This window comes from Schistocerca piceifrons, chromosome X (genome assembly GCF_021461385.2).
Source record: "Schistocerca piceifrons isolate TAMUIC-IGC-003096 chromosome X, iqSchPice1.1, whole genome shotgun sequence".
Lineage (NCBI taxonomy): Eukaryota > Metazoa > Arthropoda > Insecta > Orthoptera > Acrididae > Schistocerca > Schistocerca piceifrons.
The window spans coordinates 674,274,366-674,292,843 of record NC_060149.1 but is presented as its reverse complement, the minus strand read 5'-3'; the positions used below and the strand labels follow the sequence as shown (position 1 = coordinate 674,292,843).

The following is an 18,478-nucleotide window of genomic DNA, read 5'->3' as shown; positions in this document are numbered from 1 at the left end:
GTTTATTGGCAACAATATTCCCCCAGCACATGACCGCTCAGATCTTTAGCAAGATCGCGGTGGCCGTCACTACACTCATCACGTGGCTCATAGCTGCTCAACCTGGGCAGTACTGGGCCACCATAGAAACGGCGCTCACCATGCTGTTCGCACCCCTACATGGATAACATGACACCCCCGGTCCCCATCACAAACAACCAGACACTGACACAGATCCTGTTCTGGAATGCAGACGGGATCAACAACAAAAGGGCGGAATTTGCCGCGCTCATGGAGAGTAAGGATATCCTTATCGGACTACTGAGCGAAACTAAGCTCAAACCACGCAACCAACTAAACTTCACCGGCTACTGCGTCTATTGTACCAAACATTGTGCTCCCTGAACTTGAAAAACTGCAGGCAACCGCCGTCAGGGTCATTTTCAACAGAGCCTACACTACACTGCTGCCAGTATACAGCAGCCCTAAAAACATCAAAACACACGACATCAGCACAATACTCAACATATCACCGCGCGTAACCGCCGCTGGAGATCTTAATACAAAACACCCTGACTGGAACTCATGTATATGAAACTCCAATGGCAAGAAACTATACGAACACACACTAGGACGAAACTACATCACACTAGCGCCGACCGAATCAACGCACATTCCCTACCGGAGGGGACACAGGCCAGACGTGTTAGACATGGCTCTCATCAAGGGCATAACGACACTCAACGTTGCCGTTGAAAACGATCTGCCCTCAAATCACCAACCCGTTATACTGTACATTGAAGAAACATTGCAGCACATGGAACAACGCAGGATGTTAGACTACAGGCGCCGAATTGGACGCTGTTCAAGGAAACGCTTGACAGTCGCATCCCACCCACCCACGCGATTAACGAGACAGCTCAAATTGATGAGGCAGCGCCGTCAAAGACGCAATAACCGACACCATACCGATCCACACACAACAACAATACAGTGCTGCCCTGCCCCAGGAGATCCTGGGCCTTATCTCAATGAGAAACCGCCTCAGGAGACATTGGCAGCGTACCAGGCGCCAGCACTTCAAACAGCACACGAACAGGCTCCAGGGAATAATACAGGACAAAATACAAACATTTAAAACACAACAGTGGGACCAGAAACTCGAAGGGCTGGACACCACGCGACCTGGCGTGTGGCAGATGGCCCGACACTTCGCCAGGGAGAAACTGTACACACCCACGCTACAAGGGCCCAATGGACCAGCATATTCTGCGGAAGAAAAAGCGGAACTGATGGCCCTCACACTCGCAGCTTCATTCACACCGAACCTGGATCCCTCAGACCCAGCATTCACACTTGCGACCGACCAGGAGGTCACACGCATCCTGGCCCAACCAGCGTACATCATCATCCGACAAGCTAGTACAGCTTAAGTCAAATGGGGCATAATGCATACCACCACTAGGAAGGCCCCTGGTCACGATAGCACTCAAAACCGTGTCCTCCAGCAGTTCACGAACAAAGCAGTAGACTACCTAACACACATCACGAAAGCCATACTTAAACACCAACACTTCCCCGCCTTTTGGAAGACAGCCAAGGTCCTGATGTTCAGAAAGCTGGGGAAAGACCACTCCCTCCCACAAAATTACCAACCCATCAGTCTGCTGAGCGCGCTCAACAAGATCATTGAGAAGGTAATACTAAAACGACTCACCAGGCACTGTATCACAAACGACACCCTGAGACCGGAGCAATTCTGTTTCAGGAATCACCACTCAATAACACAACAACCGCTCCACAACACTGATTACATAACACACAGATACAACTCAAACAAAGCAACTGGACATCGAGAAGGCTTTCGATCATCTATGGCACAACAGCCTTATATGCAAACTCAGTGACGCAGGGTTCCCCGACGAGCTTGTACGTCTCATACACTTGTATCTCACGGACAGGAGTTTCAACACCGATGTGCAGGGCAAACAATCGACACGACATGGTATCCAGGCAAGAGTATCCCAAGGAAGCATCCAAGGGCCCCTTACTGTTTAACCTCTACATTAACGACTTCCCAGCTACACACAACACAACGGTGGCAATCTACGCAGATGACACTGCCATCCTTGCACAAGATTGGAAGCCGTCTAACATTAACTCACGACTACAGACTGCACTCACAGCGGCAGAGCCTTGGCTGGTGAAATGGCGGGTTAGAGTAAACGTCGACAAGTGCGAAGCCGCTCTGTTCACTAGAAGACGGAAACTACTGCACAAACATCAGTACTGCAACCCAGTAACACTACATGCACGCCCAATACATTTCCGCGAGAAGGTCAAATACCTCCGTTTCTGGCTGGACCGGAAACTACTCTGGGGGGGACCACATTCAACACGTGACCAACAAAGCAAACGCAAGGCTTAAACAACTCTACCCTATGCTTAACAGGCGTAGCACATTGAATAGGAGGGTGTCTAGGTCCATGTACATGACACGTATTCGACCCCTGATGATGTACGCAGCCCCTGTCTGGGGATACGCTGTGCCCACACGCCTGCACCGTCTGCAGCTCATACAGAACAAAGTACTCAGAATCATAAGCAACGCTCCGCACTACACACGCACCGCAGACCTTCACCAGGAATATCGGCTAGATACCATCTTGCAGGTATTCCAACAACTCTCCACATGACTATACAATAACACCAGACACTCGCGCAACCCGTTTATCCTTTCTCTGGGTAACTATGACCACAACCATAGATGGAAACATAATAGACCAAAGACACTATTGGCAAGGAACTAAACATCTATGGTCGATAGCACGCTAACACGACAATACTGGTGAGCCCCTGCAACACAGCTACTACTGGTAACCCCAGATGGTCGACCCGCCGAAAAACAGGCAACTGCAGGGAAACCAGCCACACACATCCCGTACACTGTCTGTGAGCCGATCTATGACCAATCGCCCACTAATGTATGATGACCTTGAACTGTTACAGGGACGCAGCAACTGCAGCATGCCCCACAACGAGCTTCTGCAACAACAAAGGTAATGATGCACGATACCTCGCACTAACGTAACCACACCTTGCATACACTGTCGCAGATAGCAAGCCACTACTGCCCTTACTACCCATCCCACTGTCGCAGAAGTTTTTATCCCTTGGCGCTTGCCTTGACACTTTTTTTCCTCTGCCCTTACAACCGCTACCCTTCGATCACTTTCGTCCACTTTCTATCTCCTGATGGACCATGTTAATGAGTAATCTTACCCAGACGCATGGATAACATCACAGCCCGCATCCTATGACTCCTGATTCAAAAACTAACATGTTATACAGAGATGACAGTAGAACTTTTGGTTTGGTCACCACGTTGGTGTGGGCGTGGAGGGCCCCATCCTTTGTGTTGGCACTGATTGATAGAGTTGTTGGATGTCCTCCTGAGGGATATCGTTCTGTTCAATTGGTGCACTAGATCATCAAAATCCTGCGATAGATAGAGGAACCTGCCCATAAGCTCCAAATGTGCCCAATTGGGGAGAGATCTGGTGACCTTGCTGGGCAAGGTAGTGTTTGGCAAGCATGAAGACAAACAGTAGAAACTATTGCCATGTGGGGCAGGCATTATCTTGCTGAAATGTAAGCCCAGGATGGCTTGGCATGAAGGGCAACAAAACGTGGCATAGAGCACTGTTGATGTGCTGTAAGGGTGCCACAGATGGCAACCAAAGGAGTCCTGGTATGAAATGAAATGGCACCCCTGACCCCAGACGATCACTCCTGGTAGTCAGGCCATACGGTGGGCAACAGTCAGGCTGGTATCCCACCACTGTCCAGGGCATCTCCAGATACATCGTTGCTGCTCATCGGAGCTCAGTTCAAAGTGGGGCTCCTTACTGGAGACAATGCCAGGCTGAGGTAATTCATAATTTTCAAACACAGTGTATGTTCCAAAATCCTACTGCAAATCAACGTTGGTGATATGGGTCTCTAATTCAGTGAGTTACTCCTATTTCCATTCTTTGGTATTGGTGTGATTGTGCAGTTTTTCAGTCGTTGGGTTCAGATGTTTCTACAAGCGAATGAGAGTATGTTATTGCTGAGTATCGAGTTACTGTATCAGCATACTCTGAAAGGCGCCTGACTGCTATTTAACCTGTATCAGAGGCTTTACCTTTATTAAGTGATTTAAGCTTGCTCGATACACTGATGCAGTCTATTACAAACATACTCATGCTAGCAGTTCATCATTTGAATTCTAGAATATTTACTTTGTCTTCTCTGGTGAAGTAAATTCGGAAAATTGTGTTTAGTAACTCTGCTTTAGTGGCACCTGCACTATCATCAGTAACATTGCCATTGTTATCACAGAGTGAAAGTATTGACTGTGTCTTGGCATTGGTGTACTTTACATAGGACCAGTATATCTTTGGGTTTTCTGTCATATTTCAAGATAGAGTTTCATCATGGAAACTATTAAAAGCATCTCGCATTGCAGTTTATACTAAATTTCAAGCTTCTGTAAAACTTTGCCAATATTCAGAATTTTGCGTTCTTTTAAATTTAGCATTCCTTTTTTGTTGCTTCTGCAACAGTCTTCTGACCTGTTTTCTGTACAATGGGGGATCAGTACCACCTCTCAACTGCCGTCAATCTTATTTCTCTTAAATCAGATTCCATGTGGTCTACGCTTACACAGATTAAAGGGAGTGAAGACTGTTTCTTAGGTATGTGTCAAGCGAATTTTTATATGATTTTTAAATATGTGTACTTTTTGTTTATTTTTGGTGGTTTTGGATGTTACAGTATTTAGTCTCGCTACAGCCACCTTGTGGGAAAAGATCGCTATATCTATCATGATGCTCCCTATTTGCTCAGGATTTCTTGTTGCTAAGAGGTCAAGTATGTTTTTGCAACTATTTACACTTTGGGTGGTCTCCTGGACTAACTGTTCAAAATAATTTTCCGAGAAAGCATTCAGTGTGATTTTGGACATCGTTTTATGTGTACCACCAACTTTAAACATCTATTCCCGCCAACGTATCAAAAGTAGATTGAAGTCATCACCAGCTATAATTGTATGAGTGGATACCTATATGAAATGAGACTCAAGTGTTCTTTGAACTGTTCAGCAACTGTATCATCTGAGTCAGGGGGTGTGTAAAAGGAAATGATTATTAATACACTATGTAATTAAAAGTTCCAGACACCTGGCTAAAAATGACTTAAAAGTTCATGGCACTGATATGGAGTACCTGGCAGTAGGTGGCAGCACAATGCACCTAATATAAAAACCGTATGTTTTGGTGGTGTCTGGATACTTCTGATCACTTAGTGTATATGCTGGTTTTCATGTGGAACTTCTACCCTTAGTAACTCAAAGAAACTATCTACTTCAGTTTCACTACAAAGTAAACTACATCTGACAGCAATAAACACTCCACCACCAGCTGTATTTACTGTATCCTTTCTGAACAAGATTAAGTTCCTTGTAAAAATTTTGGCTAAACTTTTCTCCAGTTTTAGGCAGCTTTCTGTACGTACACAGTTTTATGTTCAGTGCTTCCTATTAGCACTTTGTGCTCTGATTCTTCCCCAACACAGCTATGACAATTTACAACTACAAGCAATTGTTGTTAGGTCTACTTTGGTCCTGCATTTCCCCTGCACAATTATAGATTGATGCCCTTGCTGTAGTTTCCCGAGACGCTCTAACCTACAAAACTTCCCAGTGCCCTCCACACAGCCTTCACTACTTTTGTAGCCACTTCATGTTTGTAGTGGACCCCTGACCTACTAAGTGGAACCCAGAAACCCACCAACCTATGGTGTATGTCGTGGCATCTACAGCCTACATGATTGCAGAACCATCTGAGCCTCTGATTCAGGTACTACACCCAGCTCTGTTCCAAAGGCCCATAGTCAGTTCTGTCGACGATGCTACAGATGGTGAGCTTCACCTTCACCGTGCAAGCAAGACTGGCAGTCTTTATCACTAGAGCTAGCTAGCCTCTTGAAACCAGAGGGGATCTCTGCAATCCAAAGCAACACACTTCGTTACTACTAATACCGCCTAATTGCTGTTGTTCACACTGTTTCACCCTGTTAAAGCCCATGTTGCTTTATAGGCGCAACATATTATCATACCAGCGACATGTACTATACACAACATTGGAAATTAATAACAGTTAAACATTATACATGAAAGTATGGTTTTTTTTTTTTTTTTTTTACATTTGACCATTAGGGGTAGATGCCGTCTGAAGGAGGGGTTAGTGTCGCTCTGCAAGTAGCTTGTAGTGACCTCAGGATCGACCAATCAGTCATTAAGAAACAGCAGACAAATTGTATGCGATATTTTTGTATGTTGTGCCCTTTTTACTTCTTTGCTTATCATGCGCTCTTGCTTGTTGTAAGAAGTCTTCATGTGGTGGAAAGTGAAGTAAAATAAACGTGTATATATGCAGATATCGTGTCTACATGATCACTGAAGTGTTGTTCAGTTAGTGAACATACAAAGCCTACACTGGTAACCCCACAAAGGAACACAGGAAATGAATAACCTCAAATATGACAGCTGCAGGGTACATATCAAGGAATGCATATGGCATAGCATTCCGAGACAGGTACATCACAGATCATCATCCCACGCAACTTACAACGCTAACTATGTTACATTGCCTTCGTTCTGGACCTGAGTTATGGTTCAATGAGGCAGAAAGCATTTTCAGTCAGTGTGATGTCAGGAATGATACGGAAAATTTTCACTGCATGATTGCCCACTTCATCAAAATTCAGATTGTTTAAGCAGAGAATGTTTTGCTAACACATAGTTACATTGCCTAAAAATATTGCCTTATCAAAAATTTCATGCCACAACACCAGAAGTACAGCTTCAGGAATTACTTACAGATGAGCAGTTGGGATATAGATCTCCCAGACAACTATTACAGGAGCTTAGTCACTGCTGGGGCTAGATTTGTTACCAGGAAATTCCTTATGGATGTTGTGGCTCAGACAGCTCCCTACAGATGTTCGTATCATATTGGCAGGAAACACGGAGTTGTCACTTGGCGTGTTAGTGGATAGTGTGAAACCCATTGCAAGTTGTTTGCACTACAACATTGGCAGAATGGAAGCAAAATACTACAGGGTGGATGGTCTCAAACTGTACGTGCTAGGTGCAGAGCCACTCTACGGCCTTGGACCATGCATTCTAAGCAGTGCACACTCGACAACTACGTATCAATTGGCTGCAAGCATGAAAGAGCCGAGTGCCAAAATTCACATTACGGCACTTAAAAAATGCAACATAGTGATGCTGTAAGACATACCAATGCATCCTTTCTTTCTCCATGATCAGGATGACAAAATATGTGCTGAGAAGTTCAGCTGATGCTGGTATCACCAACGATTCAGAAGCAAAGCTAGGGAAATTGTAGTACCCTGTAGTCATCCAAATGCTTCTAAAAGTCACTAAAGGGCATCAGTAGCCGTGGCTCTTTTAAATAGTCACCCTACCCACTATCCTCCCTCTGCAGCTGCCGGGTTGGGAATTCTCAAGGTGTATGGTTTTGTTAATGCCCACAGAGTGCAACCAGTTGCACCATGCAGGAAGATGTCCAATAACAGCTTGTTGCAGCAAATTCCTTTCAGCACTACTCTCTTGACAGATCCAGAAGTGCAACATGGAAAGCAACAAACAAACAAACAGGACATGAGCGGCTCTGGTACCAATCGCAAACAGCCAGCTCAGATTCATACTAAACAAAGTGGAGGCAAGTACCACAGGCCTCTCCTCAAAGCAGAATAATGTTAACATTCACAAGGCAAAGTTCGCTCCCATTCTGGGTTCTGATACAGTAATCATAGATGGAGTTCCAAAACTCATAACTGCCAGATGCCAGTGCTAACCGTTATGGAAGGTTTTGAGAACTTAAGCTTTGAAGAAATGTGCTTCAAATACCAGAGGAATTTTGGGGCCTCCTGCAATGAGTTGTTCCAACAACTACAGAGAATTGGTTTCCTGTAGTCGGCTGTAAACTACTCCAGAAGACTATTTCCGCAGGCAATTTAACAGGAACAGAATTCCTGGTGGACACACGATTTGCTCTCGATGTACTCCCAAATCACAGTTTCAGCACAGAGTATTGTGCGAGATCATAACTTTTGATGGCAGCTAATAACTCTCTTATTCAAACAAAGGGGAAGAAGCAGTTGAATCTGAGCCTTAGTTTGGAGAGGAAGTTCTGGTGGACCTTCATAGTTGCAAATGTTACTGAACCTATAATATGGGCGGATTTCCTTCACCATTTTCTGCCTGTGGCAGATCTCCAAGAATGGGAAACTATTGTCACGAGCAACAGTAGAATCAACACACTGCATCAGAAACTTGGACAGCATCATAGAAGAATTTCCAAAAATTAAGTCAGTAGAAAAGGCAACACACTGCGACAAGCACAATACTATACATTTCATTCACACATTGTCTGCACCGCTGGTGTCGGCCACACTATGCTGTATAATGCCCAAAAAATGTGAGGGTATGCAAGAAGACACTAATAAGCAGTTCTAAGAGGGTGTGATAGCACCTTCGGACAGTCATTGGATCTCCAACTACCCAAGGTGTTAAAGTGGAACAATACGTGGCAATTGTGGGTTACTACAAAGTTCTGAACACCAAAACTGTGCCAGATAAATATCCTATTCCACTTGTAATGGGCTTAAACAATGCTATTTTGAAAGCTTGAGTATTCAGCATCATTGATTGTGAAGAAACCTATTCACAAATACCAGTTGCTTCTGCTGATATAAAAAAGACAGCCATCAGTAACTAGTTTGGTCTGTTCAAGTGCCATTTCATGCCATACAGTTTGAAAAATGTGGCACAAATATGGTACTGTTTTTATTTACCAGGTTCTCAGAGGTGTTGATTTTGTATTTTGTAACATGGATGGTATTGTTTTGTTTTCAGAGTAGGTAGAGCAGCATGAGAACTATCTCAGACAGCTTTTCCAAAGCCTATGCTAATATGTGGTAATCATCAACAAAGAAAAATCGTCTTCGGATAATGCAATGTGAACTTTCTTGGTTTTAATGTGTCAGTAGGGGGTATAGCTCCAGTTCCTACAAGGGTAGAAAACATGTGCAATGTGTCAATAGCATAGACGTACAAAGATCTGCAGCATTTCCATGGTGTGCTTAATTATTACAGAGGGCACCTACCAAAATCAGGAGAACTGCATGTACCTCATGGAGTTGTTGAAAGGAAAATATACAGGCAGCGGGAGAGAAGTGAAGTCGAGTCAAGAACAACTGTTGGTGATCAATTCAGTTAAGGAATATGCCAGCTCATGCTCCTCGCACATCTACATTAATGCACCAATGGCATTAATGGTGGAAGCAAACCAGGTAGAAATAGGAGCCACCCTGCAGCAACTCATACAGTGATCCTGGCAGCCGCCGGCTGCGGTGGTCAAGCGGTTCTAGGCGCTTCAGTCCGGAACTGCGCGACTGCTACGGTCGCAGGTTCGAATCCTGCCTCGGGCATGGATGTGTGTGATGTCCTTAGGTTAGTTAGGTTTAAGTAGTTCTAGGGGACTGATGACCTTAGAATTTAAGTCCCATAGTGCTCAGAGCCATTTGAACCATTTGAACCTGGCAGCCCATAGTATTTTTCTTGCAAACACTTAGGACAGCACAGGAAGAACTGGAACACAAGAGACAGGGAGTTTTATGCTATATATGCTGCAATACAACATTTTTGCAAATCAGTGGAAGGCAAGCACTTCACTGTCTACATGGACCATATTCCACTTACTGCAGTCTTTTCTAAAATCTCTAATGTGGCTCGCTGAGGCAGTGTAAGCAAGCTGAGTGCATTTCTCAGATCACTACAGATGTAAAACATACCAGTAGGTGCAGAAATGTGGTTGCTGGTTTTTTCTCACACTGTTGTTCAGTTATGAGGGCCATTCTGTGGGATAGCACTGCAGAACAACAACAGAATGACAGCATCTCACGTTTTATGCTAGAGCAGAAGCAGTTCAGCCTCATCTTGTCACAGATACATGTGGGCAAACTGCAAGCTTCATTGTGGTGTGACATATAGCACAACCTACAGCTGCAACCACTGCAAGCCACAGATTCAGTTGCCAAGTTTTTGAGGCCTTCCACAATTTAGCACATCTGGCAGTGAGAGCCACAGTCAAGTTGATAAGAAAATGTGGTTTGGTTGGGGGCTTTAAGGAAGATTAATGAAAATAGGTTCAAACATGTGTCAGCTGCCAACAGTGCAAGATTGGCAGGCATGTATCAGCACCCCTCATTATCATAATTATGCCTAATGCACACTTCATCCATATTCATGTTGACCTGTTGGTACTTTACCCAGTACAGGACGGGGTAGTTACGTATTAATGATGGTTGACAGATTTACACGTTAGCTCAAAGTCTTCCTGATCACTTATATGGCTGCAGAAACTGTGGCCAGAGCTGAGCTGTTGTAAGCGGCTGGATTGCAAGATTTAGAGTACCTCAGACAATAACAATAGACTGCATAAGGCAGCTCGAATCATTAGTGTTTGATGAACTCGTATGACTATGTGACTGCTTGCATATTAGAACAACCAGCTATCCCTTCCGCTAGCAGCAAGGGGAGATCAGTGGACTGAGGCATTAGCCCTAGTGCTACTGAGGTTACATGTGGTGGTGAAGGAAGATATGGGATACACCACAGCTCAACTGGTGGACAGAGAGCATCTGAAACTTCCAGCCAAAATCATTTCTGCCAACCAAGACTTCAGCGTACTGAGGAAGTCACAAAGGAATTTGGACAGTTTCTCTAAAAAAGCATGGCCCAAATTTGACCTTCAGCACCAAAAACTCATGGTACTAAACCTATCTTCATTCACAAAGACTAACAAAAAACCTTGCATGTTTGGTTGTGGAATGATACAGTATGACCACCTTTAAGACCTCTTTACACAGGACTGTATATAGTCAGCCAATGTTAAGTGAACACAAGCAAGATAGTATACAATGATAGGGAAAGAACGGTTTCCTCGAACAACTGAAGCCAGCCCATGTAGTGGAGGACTCAATGGATCAGAGGCTATGGGTTACACCTTCTGTTCCACCAGGCTCTAATTTCAGCCCGTTTCTTCCAACACAAATGGAGGCCTAAGACAATGTGAGGGGAGACTCGCTGGCACACAAGTACTACCAGCTACAAACACATCTGCCACCATAACAAGCAGTGGTAACAAGAGTGGGAAAAGCAGTAAAACACCTGTTCACCCATGTCACATGTGCTCCAGGGTTAACAAAATGGGAGGGGGGGGGGGGCGTTTTCTGGTGTAGTGACAGTAGTGAAGCAGAGTCGATCATAGTGCTGATTTAATTTATTCAAGATGGTGAACTGTCCCCCCACCCCTAGTGTAGCTGTGGCAGTTGGACTGATAGTGTCACTGAATGATGTCATAGGTTTCCCCCCTTCCCCCTCTGGGAAATCCACAGCCCTTCCCACCTCTTCCCACTCCCTCTACCCGTCGTCCCTTCCTCTCCTTTGGAAATTGTCAGGGAAAAATCGCCCAGTCTGTGCTGAGCTGTTAGTGTGGAAGGATGTAGGGTAGTTTATTTTCTTTATTTTGGGTGTTATCCTGTTGGAAGTTGTTGGGAAAAGCTTGTGGTGCAGACAGAGAGGCGTTTAATAAATGTATTACCTGTAAGCATGCTGCTGAGGACTGTGTCCATAGTGCCTTACATGAGGATTGGAAAGGAAAGCTAATGGAGGAGTGTAAGAAGAACTGGTGATGCATCAGGAGGGCCTGAAAGTGCATTTCACAACTCATACAGATAGTTGCTTGTGCAGGCACTGTCTACCTTTTTTGGGATGGCCAGCCAGTATACATAAGAGATGAATGTGTGCTCTTCAACAAGCCCAGCCCGACTGACCTAGTTCACAATGCTGCTGCCAGAGTGTGCTTGAAATTGTGACATCATGGATGAAAAAAGCTGGTCGGAACCAACAGGAATGCAGCACCCCGTCACATGATCATGATGTCATGGACATAAGGCAAATGTGATAGCCTGCTAGCCTCACTCAGTGGAAGAATCATGAGACAGCAACAGCAGCAGCAGAATAGGAAGAAGTGGAAAACTATGTACTCTTTACATGTCTTTGTTTATGTCTGTCCATAGTTGGTATTATTACTATTATTATTTCTTTTCTCAGACGTTATTTCTGGTCAAAAATGGAAAGTGACGCGGATCTTGATCAAGCGTGACTTCCTTTTAACTGTACGGTATATGGTATATTGCATTTAGGAACTTTCGGGTGATTGAACATGTATCAATAATTACTGATTTCTGTAGTTGTATATATAAGTTTGGATGTAGCTGTATTTCATTGATGTACTGGTGGATATTGTGTGGTATGACTCCTGTAGTTGATAGTATAATTGGTATAAAGTCAACTTTATCCTGATGCCAGATGTCCTTGACTTCCTCAGCCAGTTGGATGTATTTTTCAATTTTTTCTCCTGTTTTCTTTTGTATATTTGTTATATTGGGTATTATTATTATTATTACTATTACTAATGTATTTAATGGCTCTTCTTCTTCTTTGCTTATGATCTCCAGCATGTCTGGACCTGCACAAGTGGTGACAACCTCTGGTGTGTCTGGACCAGAAGCGGCCTGCAGCGTGTTGGGACCTGCACAAGTGACAGTGACCCCTAGCATGTGGGATCTTGTAGCACACTTGGTCAGCATGTTGGAGCAGGACTCTTAGTACTATACCATTTTTACGTAATATTTTCGTTGTGTGAGGTTTTGATTAGTTTTTTTGACCTTAAGTTTTATTATGGCCCATTTGTGAAGAGTTTCACACCTGTTAAACATCACACACAACTTTCAGTGCGTAGTATACATCGAGAATAACTTACATCAACAAACAGTTACAAAGATGTTTTTAGATGCATGAATCTAAAAAACATCTTTGTAACTGCTTGTGTATCTAAGTTAACAAGAAAACAAAACCAAGCGGATCTTCACACATCGAAAACATTACGTAAAAATGGCATAGTACAAAGAAAAAACACATGAAAATAGGAATTATTTCCTGAAACATGTCGTGTAAAGTATGAATAAAAGGATATTGTGACTGGTTGCAGAAAATTTATTTTTAAACAAACCCATAGTAGTATATCATGTGTGATAAGAGACGTGTTAGAGGAAGTGATGATATTCTCAACAAACTGCTGGTCAAATGACACGTTCTGGAATGTAGCTAGTGTGGACCTGAAACAAAGTTTCAAAAATGGTTGGCACGTGGTGTTAGTGGGATTAATGTGCTTGACAAGGTGTGTTTGGAACATGACACTCAATATGCAGAAAGTAAAGATCTCCCAGGATGTCATGCTGCACACTGAATTCCAGCTGATAAAGCCAAGCCAGTTCATGCAAGAAGAGATTTTGGCATAGGACAGCGTATTGTAGTATTTGCATTCAAAAATACCATGCACAGTATAATTAAGTTCGGTTTGGGGATAATTTCAAGTAAGTTATGAACACAGTACATCATACACTAAAGATGATGAAGAAGAAGAAGAAGAAGAAGAAGAAGAAGAAGAAGAAAATGATGACAAAGAAGAAGAGGGAGAAGGAGTGTTTAAAAAACAATATCCTGGAAGCCATGTATGCAGCTAAAATAAGTGCTCTGAAGCGTAGAGGAGCGATCACAGCACCCAGAGTTCTGCCATTACTCAAGACGTCAGTTTGAATTATTCCCTTCCTCATTCCAGTCCTCACAGGTATCTCCGCAGTTGGTTCTCTGCTGGTGGTGCTGTAGATATTGCTAGGACAGTCAAAAATGCACATTACTCTCAGGAGCAAATAGAGGACCAAGAAGACATGACTGCCTGATGGAAGCAGCAGCTATTGGGAAAGGGCTGTATCTGGAACCATTCAAGAAAGGGCTAGGTCTCTCCGTAAATAAAAAAGTGGCTTAGCCATCCTATCAGACAGAGCGCTTACAAATACAGATTTGTTTAACTTTTTTAGAAAAAGATTCCATATCCCATGATTCTGTGGTGTGTGTTTATGCAGGACACATTAGTGAAGACTACATGGAAATCCAGTGAATGTGGAATTGTGAATTTAGATGTTTCTGTAGGTCCTGGAACCCACTGGGTGGCGTATGTTAAAAAAATACAAATAATGTCACTTCTGACTCATTTGGTGACATGCAACCCTTGGAAGAATTACAACGATAATTCACCAGCAGAAGACAAGTGTTCTATAATTTTCAGCACTACCAAGACCTCAATACTTACCTATGACCGAGCGAGGTGGCGCAGTGGTTAGCACACTGGACTCGCGTTCGGGAGGACGACGGTTCAATCCCGTCTCCGGCCATCCTGATTTAGGTTTTCCGTAATTTCCCTAAATCGCTTCAGGCAAATGCTGGGATGGTTCCTTTGAAAGGGCACGGCCGATTTCCTTCCCCATCCTTCCCTCACCCGAGCTTGCGCTCCGTCTCTAATGACCTCGTTGTCGACGGGACGTTAAACACTAATATCCTCCTCCTCCACTTACCTATGTGGTAAACTGTGCATCAGGTTCCTCCTGATGTTTACAAAGAAGGATATATAAGGAGGTCCATTAAGCACCGATTCGCCAGATGAGGTCAGATGCAATGGCATATACTCTACATTTAAAAGAACGATAATAAGTATGACATGCGAATTACTTACCACAGATTGATTTAAGCACTGGAGATTGGTGCGTTGCAGTAACTGGGCTGATGACATAAAACTGTATCCAAAATATCACAGAGGCTAATAATAAACTGCATTTGGAAATTAATGGTAGAAAAGAAACTGTCGAAATAGAACCTCATGCATATGGAATTGACAATTTAAAGGAAGTTTTAAGACAGTCTGGAAAAGGGATAGAGCTATGTGCAAACATCAATACACTTTTGTCTGAAATAAGGGTGGTGAATGCAACAGTTGACTTTAACCACAAAGATTCAGTAGGACAACTACTGGGTTTTACAAAAGGGCAGGTTTTGAAGAAGAGTTCTAATAAATTTTACAGATCTGATCAGACGGTGGATGTACTCCCCATCAGTTCAAGCCCTGTCAAGTGTAACATTGCAACAAGCTCCTATCTCAACAACAGACTGATTCATACAATTTACGGATTCTTCTCGTCAGTTGGATTTGTGTATAAGATTTCCGAGACTCTCATAAATGCTATATAGTTACCAGTGACAGTTCAGACATTGGACTGTCTGCAGCTGCATATTGTGGACCACAACAATTAACTTGTTGATTTGTGTGGTGAGAACATTATTGTGTGACTACATCTAAGACAGGCTGGGTGCAATGTATAAAACCAATGTACACAACCCACAGTGCAGCGCCTCACAGCAGAACTGCACAGTGATAACATTGGTGAACTTCAAATTTCTTACATCAGTAGGCCTGAGACCTGCAATGAGGTCGCTCACTATAACGATCTCAGTAAAATATGATGAGTGAATTATATGCCAAGAATACTTTTCACATAAACCTTATGCTCCAACCACATTTAACAAGACTCATGAAATTACGGTTGTCATCCAGCACCAAGATGCTTTAACCCTCCCATGCAAGAGTTTCATGTATTTAGATGGGGTATTTAGGAAAGAAAGTATAGTTCTCTCATATTGGAGTCAAAGCTTACACATAATGCTTTAGCATTCCTACTTCAGGAGATGTGAACTTAACGAGACTGAGACTGATTGTACACATAATGCAGGCATCTCTGTCTCGCTCTCAGCTTTGAGAGTTTTACAAAATGTAGGATGGTTCGCAGACAAGCCAGTGGGTAGAACAGTGGAAGAGTACAAGAGATTTATTGCATGAATACCTGCAAAACTGCTTGCGGAATACTTTGAGGACATGCAATTAATAATAACAGGAAGTTATTCTGGGACAGAATGCAACAGACAACAACTCCATACTTTCAAGGAACCCAAGAGGAGAACGAGATCACCATGAATACAACAATATGGGAAACGCCTCACATCAATGTAGCAGACAAGGGGTGTTTCAAGCTTTTAAAAGTTCTGAATGCTGTTGTGTATCAGCCATTAAATTTCTGTTCATGGGAGCTTTTTGAATACCCAGTGCTACTGACAGCAACCATACAGATATAAGCTATTAAAACATCTGTTCAATTGGAGACACCCAGTTTCATCATACTTGCATTTCAGACTGATAGAAAGGGAATATAGCAAATGATTCCACAACATTTGATAGTTGCAAGTTAAGTAATAACTGGGTCTCTTTGAATTTGGAATTGTATCTGGAGAATAGCAGCATGTTTACAAGCCTCTTATACTGACTGGCAAATTCAGAAAAATGAAGAGGTCTGGCAACTTTCTCTGTAACTTCACCATTTTTATTTTTCTTGTTGTCCTTCAGGCTATAAATATGAACTGATATCCGGATATTCTGTGCCTCAAATTCAGGATTGCCTGGATCTTAAATAGGGAACTTGATACTGTCAAAGTTATAGCATTGACGAATGTCAGTATCTCTGCCATATTGAGATGTACACTTCAGATCTTTCTTATAATTTCTTTCACAAACCAGGGTTGACTATGCAAAATAATACTTGTCTTTTTTGTGGATATTAATACATGCCTTCTTATCAGCTGTATCCTTAGGAAGCTTGATATAGCTGGCGCCTCAATTTATTGGATCAAAGACATGTCTATGTATGTTGATGCGTAGTACTTGGCTGAGTGCTTTACCTGAGACACTAACTTCCATCTTGGTAAACTTGGTGGGTATAGCACTCAAGAAGGTGGAATCATGAAACAACTTATGGATTGAGATGCCCTACGATACCATGCGATCCCTCCCAATGTACAAAATGCTTGTCTCCTCAACACTGGAGTCTTGTTTGTGGGTGGGGGGGGGGGGGGGATATGAGGGCTTACAACATAGCACCACTCAGCACGTTATGGCATGGTGCCATGGATCATTAATGATTTTGAGGAGCTCAGTTTCCAAAACAGGAAGGCATGCTTTCAGAAAACCAATCGGTCCTCTATATGAGAAAACGAGATGCACTCCTCAAATGAACCCTCAATCATTTCATAATTTAGCTATGATATTGTGTTACTAACCTGGCGTCCATCTATAACAGAATGGGGGAGGGAACTGACACTAGCCACATGATCACCAAAACTATCACTATGACTATACTATATCCAGACCATCAATGACGCTGGCTGCAGTGAGGAGGATGACACCCAATGAGGTGCTCCATTCTTCCACAGATATCTCGGGTGGGATGACACTCGATCTGCCCAGTGTGAGCATCTAGGGTGTGGAGATGGCTCCTGTGTGGGGGGACAATGCATGTCAGCAATTCCTAGCCCTGACCCAGTTGGTGGTATTGTCCTAATGACTGGGCAGAGCATGGCCAGAGTGGTGGATGTCTGTGAGCCATTTGCCATCTGCAGTCACCATAGTGACAGCGCAGGTGAGGCAGTGGTGGTGAGGGTGACACCTGACCTGTTTTCCTGCATGTTGGAAGCCAGAGCAGGGCCACAGTGACACCAGCAGCAGTGGGGCTGAGAACAGCTCGGATGGTGGTAGCTGAGGTGGCTGTGGAGCCATTAGCCTCATCCTGGCAGGCGAGGCATGCTGCACAGGTCTGAAATTTGACGACACCGTCTTCACCTGCCCCAGCACCAACATCATAGCATGCTGCGGGAATGGTGGAGGGGAAGCTCGCATACCCAGCCATGTTGGCTCACCAGCTATAGAGAAAGGATATGAAAAATCAGTACACTTGTTATAAACTCGGTTGCCACTGCAAAGAAAGAAAGAACACTGGTTATAGGTACTACAGACATAATAAAGATGGGTATATAAATTACAGAAATCTCCCTGCCTCCATGATGATATCACATCCCCAAGCTCTGCAATGGCAGCCACCTCCGCCCACTCAGGTGATTCAGTATCATGTGAATGCAACTCTCGCTCCACCTCTTCCAACCATTCCAGCATCACAGTGTCAGAACTGGTACGGATCCATTTATCAAGCTTCTCACAATCACAATCTCCTATCTATACAGAAGCAACAGACTGATTTAGGGGGGAAAACTATACTGAGGAGGCACACTATCGCTCATTAATTTCAATACACAAAATAAATGACATCTAGTTCTCTGTAGATAAAGTCTAATACCATGGTCATGGTTGAGGAAGCAAAGTAATGGTACAACAGTTATACACGTCATGATTTTTGTTCGTGCTCATCGAGATACAATAGTACCCAACAAATAATGTTGTGTACATAACCTTTATGTACTTATCTGATACTTTTTTTACCTATTTGCCGACGGGCGTCGCATTTGGTGCACCTGTGTTGTTCCCTGTAGTGATGTGATGTCCGCAGCGAACAGCAAGCATTGCTACAA

At 43.5% G+C, this 18,478-nt stretch overlaps 1 long non-coding RNA gene across 2 annotated transcripts in view; it reads left to right on the top strand.

Annotated features, from left to right (window-relative positions):
- The window catches only part of LOC124722929, an 83,997-nt gene extending 70,835 nt beyond the window's left edge, over window positions 1-13,162 (top strand). For both annotated transcript variants that reach the window (XR_007006464.1, XR_007006465.1), the window contains exons 4-5: window positions 2,989-3,038; window positions 12,634-13,162. This is a non-coding gene — a long non-coding RNA (uncharacterized LOC124722929). The remainder of the gene's footprint in view (window positions 1-2,988; window positions 3,039-12,633) is intronic.
- Window positions 13,163-18,478: the final 5,316 nt, after the last annotated feature.